The sequence below is a fragment of the Oratosquilla oratoria genome, chromosome 1 (assembly GCF_046742065.1).
Source record: "Oratosquilla oratoria isolate Oo_2021 chromosome 1, ASM4674206v1, whole genome shotgun sequence".
In the NCBI taxonomy this organism is placed as follows: domain Eukaryota; kingdom Metazoa; phylum Arthropoda; class Malacostraca; order Stomatopoda; family Squillidae; genus Oratosquilla; species Oratosquilla oratoria.
The window spans coordinates 133,588,206-133,593,079 of NC_134777.1; the positions used below are offsets into that span (position 1 = coordinate 133,588,206).

General features: G+C 36.3%; 1 protein-coding gene across 3 annotated transcripts in view; it reads right to left on the reverse strand.

The window, feature by feature from the left end:
- LOC143027196 (pancreatic triacylglycerol lipase-like) overlaps nt 1–108 on the reverse strand; it is a 95,471-nt gene extending 95,363 nt beyond the window's left edge. For all 3 annotated transcript variants that reach the window (XM_076188378.1, XM_076188386.1, XM_076188370.1), the window contains exon 1: nt 1–108. This exon is cut by the window's left edge and continues 157 nt beyond it. The gene's annotated coding sequence lies outside the window, so the exon portion shown is untranslated.
- Nucleotides 109–4,874: the final 4,766 nt, after the last annotated feature.

A 4,874-nucleotide genomic window follows, 5' to 3' on the forward strand; every position in this document is an offset into this window, starting at 1 on the left:
CTTTTCCAGTGTCCATTATTCACACAATTTGCCAATCAACAACTCTTCCCCAGTTTGTTTACATCCTTTTCCCGGCACTGCTTCAACCTGACTGAGAGCGACAACGGCCCCAACGGGTTTCCAACCCACTTGGGAGCACACGTTCGTAACGGTAAGATACCTCCGAGTTAGTGTGTTCGTACGTGCATGTTCATGATTATGTTTGTTGCTGCATCGGTTAACCCACTGAGAACGATTAGGGTTATTCAACTGTTACTCTGTCTGCCGTTAAAAGGGAAAAATATTTCTGTAAGAATTTATCCGATAGGTACACCGATGCGAAGAAGGTATTCAGGACAACATGAAACACATAATATCTTTATTCTTCTGGTTCCCGGCAGGCTGTTTTATTCAGCTGAGGAAAATCCTTCCGCTGGCTACTTCGTACACCTTTCACAGCACGAAGGTATTATGTCAATTTCACTCAGATTAGTGACAGACGACTTTATTTACTTCAGAGGACGTGTTTAGACGGAAGCCGTTTAGAAGCGTTCATTAACCCCGTTCCTACTGGTGCGGGAGGACAGAGACAAAAGAATTCATTCATTCACACCTGTGTGCACACGCGCGCGCGCATACCGGTGTGAATCAACATAAGATTGGATGAAGTGTTGGACTCGTGATCGACATCTATAAACCTTCGGATGAGAGCTTTTATATGGCCCAATCTTAGTAATGCTGTAATCTTACACACACACACACACACACACACACACACACACACGACTCGATGGCGTAGTGGTAGTGATCGCGAATCCCGCCCAGGGCTGAAATTATTTCAGTATCGCTGCGCTGCGAGTCGTTAACCCAAATCTCGTGGGCGGGAAGTTGGGTTTGTGTGCGTGTAAGGTCACGGCATTACCCATAGATCGGTCATATATGAGCTCTGAGCTCTCTTCCGGGAGGATAGTAGCTGTCGATGACAAGTCCAACACGTGATCCAAGACCATGATGAATTGCACAATTCCTTGTCCATCAGGGTTGGAGCGCCGGTTCACAGAGAAGCAATGCTGACATTTTCAGCCCATGGAGAGACTCGAACTCGGATCGCTGAATTGCCGGTCGTGAACCTCTGTGTGTGTGTGTGTGTGTATAACTAGTTGTATTTTACGGGAAGGGGAGCTATGCTCGTAGTATCCCGTCTTCATATCTCGTTTTATCTAGACTGTTTTTAAATTCGTGTATCGTTTTTGCACACACCACATTTTCATCTAACTTGTTCCAAACGTCTATTACCCTGTGGGGAAAGCTGTTCTTTTTTCAGGTCTCTTCTATAATTGTCTTTCTTTATTTTCATTCCGTGTCCTCTTGTATCTCTACTATCCCATTTTATTATATCCTCTCTATCAATAGTTTCTATGCCTTTCATGATTCTATAAACAGTTATCGAGTCTTCTCTCTCTCTTCTTTGCTCTAATGTCTGTAGCTCAAGTTTAGCTAGTCTCTCCTCATATGATAGTTCTGAGAGTGTTGGTGCCAATTTCGTTGTTGCTCTTTGTATTCTTTCAAGTTTTGTTATATATATATATATATATATATATATATATATATATATATATATATATATATATATATATATTGCATACTCCAATCTTGGTCTTATCAAAGTGATTAGTATTTTCTTCACCATTCCTTCGCCCAGGTATGTAAATGCCACTTTGTTATTAAATTAGAAGTTTCTCAAAAAAAAAATTATATGTTTCTCAGGGGACATATTATTCATAATAATAACTCCCAGGTCCTTCTCATTTTCTACTTTTTTAATTTCTTCCTCTCCCAATTTATATGATCCCACTATTCGTTTTTTGCTTCTTCCAAATTCCATTATACTACACTTCTTGATATTGAATTCTATCTCCCACTTCCTACTTCATTCCCATACTTTATTGAGATCACTCTGTAGCGACTCACAATCTTCTACAGTGTTCACTTTTTCAACAATTTTGCATCGTCCACAAAGAAGCTCATATAACTTTCATTTTCTTTAACCATATCATTAATATATATAGCAAACATTATTGGGGCTAGAACTGTTCCTTGTGGAACTCCACTAATCACTTCATCCCAATTAGGATGTTTATATATACTCTCATTTTTCTTTCATGCAAGAAGTCTTCCATCCACTTCAGCAGTTTGCTCTGTATTCCTCCTGCAGTTTCTAATTTCTTTAGCAATTTCTTATGTGGCACCTTATCAAAAGCTTTTTTTAGGTCTAGAAATGCACAATCAGCCCATCCATCTCTTTCTGGTATTACATCTATTATCCTTGAATAGAAACACATCAAGTTGCTGACGTATGATTATCCTTGTCTAAATCCAAACTGCCTTGGATTTAGTACGCTGTTGTTGTTGTTTTTTCCAAATCCCTTACCCAACTAATTTTGATCATTCTTTCACAGATTTTTGCTACCGTACTTGTGAGAGAGACCGGTTTATAGTTAGTAGGGTCTTCCTTTTTTTTTTTTTTTTCCTTTATATATTGGTACTATATTTGCTCTTTTCCAATCTTTTGGAACTTTTACTTCTTTCAATGAACTGTTTATTATTATTATTTTGTCTGTTAGTTCGTTCCTGCATTCTCTCAAAATCCAGTTTGCCATTTCATCTGGTTCATACGATATTTTGACATCGAGATTACTCAAGTGATTCATTATTTCTTTCCTTGTTACTTCTATTTCATAGGGGGGACTTTCTCCTCCCACTCGACATCTCTAAACGGTATGTTCTCCCTCATAAACACTGATTTAAAATGCTTGTTCATAATTTCTGCCATTTCTATTTCCTCTGTGTATTCAACTCCTCCTTTTTGTAGTTTCTCTAATTCTTGTTTGTTTTCAGTTTGTTGTTTACAAATCTATAAAATAGTTTTGGTTGATCTTTACATTTTTCTATGACATCTTTTTCGTATTTTCTCATATTGATTTCTATAACTAGTATATATTTTCCATTTTTCAGGTCTTTTGTCTTTCTTCCATTTCATCCAAGCTTTATCCCTTTTGTCTTTTAACTCCCTACATATTTTGTTGTACCAACACTTTACATATCATTTCCCTTGTTTTTGTCTTGGAACATACTTTTCCACTTCTCTATAAATTTTTGTCAAACTATTCCATTTCTCTTCTATTGCTCTTTACTCCTTGTATATTCTTTCCTAGGCTTTTTTTTTTTTTTTTTTAAGAATTCTCTTATTTTATCTATTCTTTTTTCCATACATCAATCTTTCCTTTCTGTATTGTTCGTTTTTCATGTATTTCCTCATTCAGTTCCAGTTCAATCAATATGTGGTCACTTTTACTTATTGGTGTCTTATATTCAATCTTGTCCACTATTTCGGGTTCTGATGTGATTGTTAGGCCCAGTCTCGATGGTTCTTCCTCATTTCTATACCTAGTATTCTCTTGTATCCATTGCGTCATTGTATGTTCTATAATCATATCAAGTAGTACATTTCCCCATAGGTCGTCTCCACTCTTCGCCGTCATTTATTCCCAGCAGATTTCTTTACAATTAAAGTCATCCATTATAACTATTCTTCCTCCATCTTCCATTATCTTATTTAGTGTTATCCTTGTGTCTTCTAACATATTTTTGTGTTCTCTCTCTTCCCATGAAGCCATTTTAGGTTGCGCATAACTTACTACAAACTTCTTGCTCTTCCCATCCTTGTCCTCCACTTCCATTATAATCATCTCTACTGTATTCTTTCCATATGTGACATTCCTCACATTTATATCCTTCTTAGTCAGGAACGTAACTCCACCCCATTGTTTTATCTCTCTGTTTCTAATACAATAATTATATGCACCATGTCCTACACTGTTGGTGGTAGTGGGCCTTTCAATTTTGTCTCTACAATTCCCATTATGTCCGGTTCCTTTTCGTTCAGGTAATCATTCAGTTCATTCAAGCCTGTTATTAGGTCATCTGTATTTATGTAAGACACTTTTAAATTTCTGCTACTTCCATCGTGTTTTCTGTTTCCCTTCCGTTTTTCTCTGCTATGAACCATTTCCTCACTTTCATATCCATTACTCTCCAAAAGAATTCCTCTTTATCTGACTCTGTTCTGTTCTCGTTTTTTCCTTAGAATCTAGTCTTTTTGTTTTCTCATCCTCTCTTTCCGCTTTATTCGTCTCTCTTTTTATCCATACTTGTTTATACTGATCACTTCTTCCTAGTTTCCCTGTTTTTGCTAAGATATTCTCTGCTGTCATCTGTGACCTGAACTTAACCTTAATTGGTCTGGTCTTATATGTATTGTATTTCCCTAGTCTATATATTTCCTCAATTTCTTTCCCTGTTTCTGGTTCATCTTCTTGAACTACTTCTAATATCTTATTTACTTTTTCCTTCTCTTCCTTTACTCTTGTAGTCCTATTTGGATTATGCTTCTCTTCCATCCCTAATATGATTATACATTTCTTTTTATCCGCTAAGTCTCTTACTATATTCTCCTTCTCCCTCATCACTTTAATAACTGTGTCCTTAGTTTGTTCTTTCATCTGTTTTTTCACTTTATCTCTAAATTCAATTTTATTGTTCTCGTGTACTTTTTTTCCAACCACTTACCCCTTTTACTATTGACTCTTTATTCTCTTTATTATTTCTCTTCAGTTCCTCATTGTCATTCATTACTTCTCTTAACTGTCTTTTTAATTCTTCTATTTCTTTAGTTAGGTTTTCATTCTCCTTCTTTAGTTCTTCCAGTTTATCAGCTCTTTGTGTAACTAGTGTTAATTGGGTAAACCTAACCTCCCATGCTTCGTTCATTTTTTTTTTTTTTTTTTAAGTTTCTTCTCTAGATTTACTAGTTGGGGGAGGTTGTTATCTCCTTC